This window comes from Temnothorax nylanderi, unplaced genomic scaffold, assembly GCF_030848795.1.
Source record: "Temnothorax nylanderi isolate EJ_2023f unplaced genomic scaffold, tnyl_v1.0 TNYL_tig0048_pilon, whole genome shotgun sequence".
NCBI lineage: Eukaryota > Metazoa > Arthropoda > Insecta > Hymenoptera > Formicidae > Temnothorax > Temnothorax nylanderi.
In genome coordinates this window covers 90,017-100,396 of record NW_027249110.1, presented here as the reverse complement: position 1 = coordinate 100,396, position 10,380 = coordinate 90,017, and the positions used below count along the sequence as shown (strand labels likewise).

The window sequence follows — 10,380 nt, the reverse complement described above, 5'->3', positions numbered from 1 at the left end:
GATAGATCTTTTTTAGACGTCATATAGATCAACCATAGATGTTTCATGGAGCTTCGATGGATAATTAAAATATGTTAACTAAACGTTTTATAGATTCTTTATGGATATACCGCCTTGCTTATAAAGCTTACAACAAATTAGATAATTATTTATAAGTTGTATCCAACAAATTATCAAAAATTGCTTCGAAGACCCCTGTTATATGATACCAGAGGTATCACTTCAGATGATCTGCAGCAAAGAATTATCGCAGTCAGGCCTCTCACAGGCTCGCCTCTTATACTAGCGCGTGATGTTTTTTTATTACGAGAAAGTACTCGCGCATGGTAGCCGCGTCGCGGCAGTGCGGGTTACTAACGCTCGCGGTTATATGTTTATAAAAGACGTCTAATGGACGTCCATATTATATCTATCCATATAACATCCAGCATGGACGTCCACTGGACATCTTAAATAGACTTCTAGTGTACAGTTATAAAAACTCCATGTAATGTCCACAAAAATTCCAAGAAACATCCATATAAGCTCCAAAAAGTGTCCATCGAAGAGCTCCATTATATGTTTATAAAAGACGTCTAATGGACGTCCATATTATATCCACCATGGAGGTAGATGTCTGGTGGAGCTATGGATGTTCGTTGGACGTCCATTGGAGGTTGTGTTCTGTGTAGGAGTTTTCTCCCGCTGCTCTAATTGTTTCTTAATGGCGCGGTGAATGCATGGTGAAAGTCATCATAATGTATTACAATTACAATGTAATTGAGGAGAGGAGAGCGAAAGAATCTCGTGTTTACGGTTCTCTTCAAGCATAAAGTTACAATAAAAATACCTAGTCGAATCATATAATTCAATTTTGTACAAATTTTAAGATTAAACAAATTAAATTGTAGAGAATAAGATGCGTTGTTTAGATACAGCGGGTGGGTTGCCGAAAATTGTATTACATTTCTAAATAAATAGGACAAACAAATATATATTTGGTATATTTGTAGAAAATTGCAAAATCAAATTGAGGCCAATATATTGAGGCGGACATTCACGCCGTGCAATTATACAATTATATTTTTTACATATTTCTAACATCTTTCAATTGAATTCCTTATTATGTATATGTACATACTCACTATATTATCAGAGAAAAGCCTGAGAAAGGCCATCCCGGTCTTTTTCATGGGACCGTCGAAAGCCCCTGTACACTAGCGCCAGTACATCCGTTTTCGAGATTGTGGTACTACGTAGCCACGTTAATTTTCCGACACTGCCGATAAAACATCATTTTGATTCGCGTCCGTGCTACATCTGCAAATGTATTATTACATATGTATAAAAGTACACTAGAGATATTATAATTATTATCTAAATATCTAAAGTTCTCAAGTTGATTATTATAATATATATATATATATATACACATTGCACACTCGAGAGTTGAGCAAAATTTTTCTAGCTACGCACACACAGTTTTATATTAAAGTTCAAGGACGTTCTCCCCCCGGTTCTTATACTAGAGAAAATCAATTTTCTTTAAATTTTCTTGAAACTGTGAATATACGTTAATTTAGGTGTGCTTTATGCGTGGTATAAATTTCAGTACCTCTTCCGGTATAAAAAATAAAGATACTGAGCCTCAAAGTTTCAACTTTTACTAATGAAAAGGTTTTCCAGGCCAAACGGTAAGAGATACGAGGTTGGCCAAAAGGACCAAAGTTGCTCCTCTCGTCGAGTTCTATAAGGAAAAATGCCAAAACTAAAAAAAATTAAATTAAAAAATTTTTTTTGAAACTTTGAGGCTAGTATCTTTATTTTTTATACCGGAAGAGGTACTGAAATTTATACCATGCATAAAGCACACCTAAATTAACGTATATTCACAGTTTCAAGAAAATCTAAAGAAAATCGATTTTCTCTAGTATAAGGACCGGAGAACGTCCTTAAAGTTAAAAAAAATATATATGTATATGTAGATCCGTTTGTAGCTAAACATTCTCATATAAAGCTTTTCTCACTTTTAACAATAATAACAATTGTATAAAAGAATGTTTATATATAAGGTGAATTATACGGTTACACTTCCAACCGAGAGACAATCAAACAGTGCTGAGAAAACGGAAACTTAATTGTGCGAAGAATAAGATTGAATAAGATCCCTCTTTTGCATATTGTTTGACTTTGCATTCACTGATGTTCGCGGTATGCTCGTCCCTCGTTTACACGGAAGGCATGATATAAAACAATGCCACGCAAAAATGACGGCGAGTTGATGTTGTTAAGCTCGATTTCCGTTTCGTCTTTTATGCCACTTTTGATTATATGATACTCGAGAGTATTCCGCTGTTATTATCGCGAAAAAGTAGACAAGCAACAGGTGCGAAGGCGATCAAGACGTAGCGTTTTACGCGATTTACGCATTTTATGCATTTTACGCATCGCTTCTCATTGTCAGTCGGATATGAATCTTTATCGGATGCACATATTCGCATGATTTCCAGTTATAAGAGATTATCCTACCTCTTGGTTACGTATTATGCCACTGTCTATCGACTATCGGAACATCAAGAGATTCTATGAAAATAAATCAATTGTAATTAATAAGATTATTCTCGCTTCCCTCGTCAAAGGAGACAAATCAAAGAGTCTAAAGTACTCTAAAGGATTGTAGGAAGAATTATGGAATTATAAAATATAATAAAAATTATGAATATATGTATAACGAGTAACGAAAATACATACCGGACAGGAAAACTTGAGTGAAATTTGAGATGGTGTTATTCGCGTTGCGTTATATCGTAAAAATAAACTATATATAATAGAACAAGGGATTTAATGGGATTGGCGACAATCGTATAGCCATATTAGCCATCATAGCGTACGTACGCAATATCTTTTGTCATGGCCGTGGCGACTGGCGACTGGCGACTGCATGGCGACTGGTGACAGTGGTCGGGTCGGTCGGGTAACGCGTAGACGTAGACAAGCGTGTAGCGTGTACGGCAAGCTAGGCCACAGCTTCGGCTAGTGCCAGCCCGCTACAGCCGTAAGTATACATCTGCTTTTGCACAAGCAGCGAGAAACAATAGCCCCGAAAGGATCGTCCTACTTGTGCGACTCTAATTGTAAGATATTCACGCGGTCCCAGCGTACCAATTATATCGCTCTGTATAGTCTGTATCCCCACGATTCCGCAGGTGCGTACTCTCTTTCTCTTACGCTTACGGAGAGTTTCTCTTGCTATTCCGCAACTTTTCTCTCGTTATCGCGCGCCCGCCGCGGCACGGTTGGGAAACGTCTGCTTGCTTTTCCGCGAAAACCGATCAATTACGACCGTACGGTCGTACTCGCGTGGGAATACTGTAAGAATAGTGTGGCTTGTCTAGTTGTCTCGATCTAGAAACCATTCTTAGTTGTACGCACAATGCTTTTTTTCTCGTAATTACAAGTACGTTTATCCAACAACCGATCTCTCTCTCTCTCTCTCTCTCTCTCTCTCTCTCTCTCTCTCTCTCTCTCTCTCTCTCTCTCTCTCTCTCTCTCTCTCTCCTCTCTCTCTCTCTCTCTCTCTCTCTCTCTCTCTCTCTCTCTCTCTCTCTCTCTCTCTCTCTCTCTCTCTCTCTCTCTCTCTCTCTCTCTCTCTCTCTCTCTCTCTCTCTCTCTCTCTCTCTCTCTCTCTCTCTCTCTCTCTCTCTCTCTCTCTCTCTCTCTCTCTCTCTCATCAGCTCTGAGCAATTATTAGGGATGAAGAATCACGCGCGTGAAAATCGATACATTAAGTACTGCTAAACAATCTCGTTCTATACTCCTATACTGTTGTTTCACTCTCGACGAGTCTACATATATCGTTCTTTTAAACTTTAAAGGTATCAAGTTTTTCAGTTTACAATTAATAGCAAAAAGAAATCTCGCGCAAAGGACGCCGGAACAAGTGCGCGATCGCAAGGGCACAATTAAATTACATAACGTAATATCGGCGGAAGCTAATTATAATGAAATTATAGGTCGCCGTACTTTTTTGCCTCATTCACTCGTTCGTTGAATGGGGGGGGGGGAGGAGGGTTGTGAAAGACCCTCCGAACGGATGGGCTTCTTCCCCTTGTCGGTTCCCTGTTTAGGAAGTTTGTTACCGTTTCCTACGTTTATTGCTGCGTGGTCCGCAACAACCGTTTTTCCCTATTTCTGCCATATATATAATATATGTATATATAGCGAGTATTAATTCTATGTCATAGATTATAAATTTTCTATCGCTTACTTGATCGAAATTTATGATATGTACATCGATACGGAGCGAGCGCAAAATTGTCATATGTCGCTCGCTCGCTTTGAAGTAACGAAGGAAAAAATTGGCAAACGCATAGAGAGAGAGAGAGAGAGAGAGAGAGAGGAGGGGGAGGGGCGAGAGTAAAATTGCGAATGCAAGATACAAATTACGAGCATTAACGTGTCGCGTATATACATAAATCGACAGTTGCACACGCACATATACGCTCATAATACCTACATACGTTACATACTGCATGGCATGTAACATATCCCACGCGCAATCATGAAATCGCTTCCGTTTCGAGTCTGGATGTATGTAGCGAATAAGCGATAAGAAAAAATTGGCTCGAATCGACGCAAAGAGAATAACTTGCGGTGCTAGGAAAGATGCGAGGTGCGAGCCAAGCGCGTTATGCCGGGTGATCCAAACTCCAAACCAAACACGTTCACGCGTGTACATACTACATACGTGTCTATGAGCAAGCGTGCGCAACTTTATACGCGACTTTATATTTAGAATTTAACCATTGAACGCAAAACTGGGAATAAAGATCGAGCGACTTCCGGAGCAACTTCTCCGTTAGACGTGGCCCGCGCCGTTCGGGCGGCAGGAGAAAAATTTCATCAGAGGAGAAACCTCGATATAGGTACGAGAGATGCCGATCCGAGATCCGAGTCGCGCCCTACTGCGCAAAAATCGACAATAAATTTATCTCGAGAAAGGATCGTGCTTCTTCACTGGTGCTCGTCGCACATCACTGAAAATAATTTCAAAATCGCAAATTTCGCATCTCAACACGATGAGCTACCTAATAGAGATTAGAGAGAAGCGCGTCTTTGCTTATCCAAGCATTTGTACACGCACGCCACGGGGCGCGGGCACCGCGGTGCGCGGGCGCGGCGCGCGGTACCATTGCAACAGCGACGTAATTATATATACATATATATTTTCACGAGGTGCACACGCACGCACGCACGCACGCACGCACGCACGCACGCACGCACACACAAGACGCGCATCGCGCCAACGGTAACGAGTCATCTCAATTTCTCAATCGTAGGAAAGGTACCGCATTGGCTGATTGGCCGCGCTCAATTTTCGTGACGCGTTCACCGTTCGCACGTCCGCGTGGCGCGTACATATGTACGAATATACGTCGCGGACTCCGTCGCGGCGATATGACGCGATATGACGTGTTATGACGCGATTGACGCGTAACGAGTGCGAGAAGCACACTCGATTGCACTCGATAGCCGCGTACATACAGCGCACACGTGGCGCACGCGGTACGCGTGACACGTGACACGTAAACACGTAACACACATTGTGCGCGCCCACAGGAATCTCAAGTGCCTCCAACTAGTCCAACTTCAAGTATACGCGAGTCGAGTCGAGTCGAGTAACAATTTCGCTAATTTCGGCATACCCGGCCCCGGCCTCGGATGCCCAATATGCTCAATGTCAGTATCGTCAGTCACTCACGTCACTGTGATTACTTATTATTACTTAAATTAAAAAACATTCGAAATATATATGTTTCGCAGTCAATATCGCGACGAATGCTAAACTGTACATTAGAATAAACTGTCTTGTCATATCTCCGTTTATTATATACGTCCACGTTCGCGGGCACGTAACCGAGAGTGCTAGCGCGCGGTTCTCGCGAGGAGATGGAGGGGATTGAAAATCGGAAATCTCCGACTTTTTTTCTCCGTGATATGATTGCACTGTTATGTCGTTTCCTGCCGCGAATCCCAATTCCCTACATCCGGCAGAGCGCAACATTAACGGCACGGGGTGAAGGGGAAAGGGGTGTACGACCCTACGACCCTACGACCGACGCGGACGGCGGCGCGGCGCGCGACGTGCAATGCTCTCGCGCGTCCGAGAGAAAACTCGTACTTTTCTTCGCAGAGTTTCTTCTCACACACGCGTTTTCTCCTATATAACAGTACACGTTGGTACTTGGTACGTATATTCGCCGGCCGGGCAAGTACAAGTTATACGGCCCGTACAACGTACATATATACATACTCGTACGTTAGATATATCGAGAGCTTCGCGCCTCGCGCCTCCGTCGACCGGAGAAACGAGAGAGACGGCATCGTGTCAGCGTCGATGGGCGCTTTGCGTTAGAATTCTAGAGCGAGATCTATAGACTCCCTGAACTGCATCAGTCGAGATCGGTTGAGAAAAAGCGTAACGCGCGATACCTTGTGCTCTTACAATTAGAGCAGAGTTATAATATAAAGCTTCCATCTTTCCTCTCAGGAAGGTTCTCCGCGGCCGCGCCCGTCGCACGTCGACATCAAATGACACCATTGACATCTAACATATCTGACTATCTGACATGCATCGCGTAGATCGGACATTTTTCCAAGTGAGATACCTAACGATCCGATCCTCTCGCCCGCTATTTCAGTAGGGTCGATGACAAAGAGGAGAAAAGAGGCAAGGAGGAAAGAATTTGTCACCGACGACGCGACACCGACTTGCTTCTCGAATTCGTTTTGCAAAGAAAAAAAAAACAAATTCGTAAGCGAGAAGGAGAGAACGTTAACTTAACAATATTGTAGTAGCACGTGCGATCTATGGCATATGACGAATATATGACGACGCGAGACGTTATATCGACATCTCTCACCTTGGCCGATCGTCCGTCCGGCCGTCCCCTCGCATAGTTTTACGACGCTGTTGTTGACGCTGAATGACACGAAACGATGCACGTGCTACATATGCATTACGGCTTACGGCTCGGGGACGCATGCGCGCTAAACGTAAACCGTACGCGACTGTCACTACCACGACTTCATTCATATTTTTTCCTCGTAACCGCTCCACCCGTTTCATTCACGCGCTCGCTCGATCGAGGCGCGGCGCAGCGCGGCCGCGCGTCGTGACTTGGACTCGCCGCTCGCCGCCACCCTCCACTTTTTTTCGTCCTCTGTCGAGCGACGGTTATTGTCGGTGAAAAACAAGTCCACACGCGCGCGCGTCACCGTGTACTTATATATTACTATCCAATATATTTATATTTCTAATCCGTCATCCAACAGTTTCTTTCTTCTCTCTTACCACATGTTATTATTATAGTATCGTACGATGTGTCGTAATACAACTTCGTAGGTCCGTAGGACGTGCTTCATTTGTGTAATTATGTAATTAATCCTAAGAAAAAAATCTCTTAGCTTAAATCTTGGCTGAAATTTAAATGGATCGTGAGTCGTTTCCTCTTTTGATCGCGTTTTGGAACACTTTCTCATCTCACGCGTACGACGTACGACACGTAGTTGTTATCCGTCAAGTTAGCTTATTCCCACTCGCACTCGCGTTAGTTGAAAGGATGTATTTCAAGGAGCCTATTTCCGGCGATAAGGAGGAGGACGTCGAGGATAATGTTTACACTTGCTTGCACGACGCGGACGATGCAATTAGTTTTGATAAAACTGACCGAGAGAAGCCAAGTCGATTTGATAGCGTACGTATCTTTAATCAATTCGTTTATCGTTACAAAGGAATATATTGTCGATATGATGTAGATTGTAGAATAACTGAAATTTCAAACGTTTTCCGTGTCATGGAAAATAAAATAGAGTGTGGAGCAAAGTTAAGTTAATTGACGTAATTCGGGTTTTATTAACGTACGGAGGGTGTTGCATGTTGCATGGAAATGTGTGGAGCAGTGACGATAAGACATATAGAATAAAGAAACGAACGAAAAGCCATGATTCTCTTTTACCTTTTACCTTTAAAAGACGCGTCGCGGAAAGAGCGTATGAGCGCAGCGCGGGCGCGGCCGGCGCGGCGGTGGCGGCGGCGGCGTGTATACCCACGGGCCACGTGGGAAAATCTTCCGTGAAAGTCTTGCAAAAGTATACGACGCTGGTTACGCCGAGAGAGCTAGTTGTTCTCTGCAATCTGCATAATATCATAAATCTTTATAATTAAGATCTAGATAGCGATGTGTCGTCAAGGGGGGAAACTCGAGCATCGACGCGCCCGCGCCCGCGCCGCAGAGAAAGAGAAAATCATCCATCACACATTATACATTTTTCAGTTCACGGAGATTTTCACCCTAGAAATTAGTATGATTTCAATGTGCTTCAAGCTTCAACGTGCTCGATACGATCATTTCGCAAGGAGGTAACGCGAGGATGACAGCTCCTTGTGTAACCTCGAGGCGAGGCAACAAAGGGGAAAAATAGCAAATCGCAAGCAACGTTAGTGGTCTTACAGGAGTCACAGGGCGTCTTCTCTCTTTCCCTACGATCTATCGATCCGCCCCAACTTATACACATACATATTTCGTCGAGGTCGAGCGAGATACTCTGATACAGTAACTTTTCCCTGAAAGCAGCTGGGGGATGGCAATCATATGCAATAATCTAGTTCTTATAGATTGTAAAAATTTTGCTGCACACGGGTACGCTATATTTTTTCTTTTCTCGCGGTTCGCGAGAAAACATATCGCCTTTCCAAACTCGACCTTCCTAGTGTTTATCTCGATGTATCTTTGTAAAATTTTTTATCTTAAATTCCATTTCGCAGATCTGCATTTCATATACTATCTTAATTATTCTTATATACTTAGTAATAAATTTCGTGCGCGACAATTCTTGAAAAGAATACACACGTACCAAGACTTGCACAATATAAATACTTGTATTGTATTTGTTGTTAATAAATGTACGGAAGAGCGAGAGAGCGAGAGAGATCGAGAGAGAGGGATGGAGGGAGGGAGGAAGCGGGCCATTGCGCCATCAGGAAGTGGCTCACCACTTATACACGCGCTTAGTTGAGCGACGTAAACCAATGCCGTCCCGAGTACGCGCGTGAACATGTAACGTTTTCGCTGTGCGTAACACACCGTGCACAAGAGCAACAAACAGCTCTAGACTTGACAAACCAAAGATAAAGAAGGAATATATAGGTACCGACCACGCGCGCGCTCAAGAAAAAGATGAGACGAGTCGCGCGAGAGAGAGAGCAGTCAGCAGTGGGTTTAATCCTGCGCTCATATTTATGTACATGTGCTCACATCTCGCAATTCTCACATCTCACATCGCGAATGCAGCGAGCAGCGAGGAAAGCGTGATGCGCGTACGCACCACGCACCTTTATGTATTGGTCACCCGGTACACGCCAACCTCGTAGCGAGTGGCAATCGCGCCATAGGACACGCGATCGAACAGCATTGACGACTCGTTGCATGAGAAAATAAACGGACGTGTTGGATCGTTGAAAAAATGTCGCGCATATTTCTCTGTCGTGGGTATAATTTCACTGACAATGAGTGATATAACAATTTGTGTAGATAACGACAAGAGAGAGAGAGAGAGGGGGGGGGGCATAATTGAATGCATAATTGAATAATGTATAAATATAACAATTTACGTAGCAACAATGCGGTAAAATTCTCTTCCCGGCAATTTCAATCGTGTGTGTACACAATGTTGCGCCATATATACTTGATTTTGGTTCCGAAAAAAAAGATTAAACGGGACCATCTAATTTTATGGGTCAACAACATACATAATAGCTATTTCATATCGTTAATCAGGTAAATTAAGATTAGCGATACTATCAGTCAAAAATAATTAATCGCTTCCTTAACTCGTGTTGTCTACGCTCGCTAATAACAATTTAACGATCTCGCGTCATCTTGTAAAAAACGAAAATTAAACAGGATGTGTCGCCTACAGGCAATTCGTACCAATTCGTTTCGAATTCGTTGTCGAATGTCGAAATATCATGCCTCATGCCCGCTTATCGAAATGTACCTAGGTATGTACATACACATGTAAATATATACCTGTACATACGTAAAAATTTCCGCAACTTATATAAATATAACATTTCTGGTAAGGTACAAGATAATTATAAGGGTCAATTTCACCAACCACGGTTAGCTTAACCGATGGTTAAAGTTAGCAGGATTGATCAATAGAAATGAATCCACCCTGCTAACTTTAACCGTCGGTTAATTGTAAGTGACGTAATTATAATTCGATACTCGTATACGAACGAGTCCTGCGTCCAACGAAGCAGCGTTGAAACGATGAAATAAAGAGTAAGTAATTGCAAGTGACAACACAGTGGCGCGGGCCACTCGCGTGTCGCCT

At 42.9% G+C, this 10,380-nt stretch overlaps 1 long non-coding RNA gene across 1 annotated transcript; it reads right to left on the bottom strand.

The window, feature by feature from the left end:
* Nucleotides 1-966: 966 nt before the first annotated feature.
* LOC139772292 (uncharacterized) lies at nucleotides 967-3,034 on the bottom strand. Its single transcript, XR_011718102.1, has 3 exons — nucleotides 2,875-3,034; nucleotides 2,509-2,562; nucleotides 967-1,299 (listed from the first exon to the last, which is right to left on the bottom strand). It is a non-coding gene; the product is annotated as an uncharacterized lncRNA (long non-coding RNA).
* Nucleotides 3,035-10,380: the final 7,346 nt, after the last annotated feature.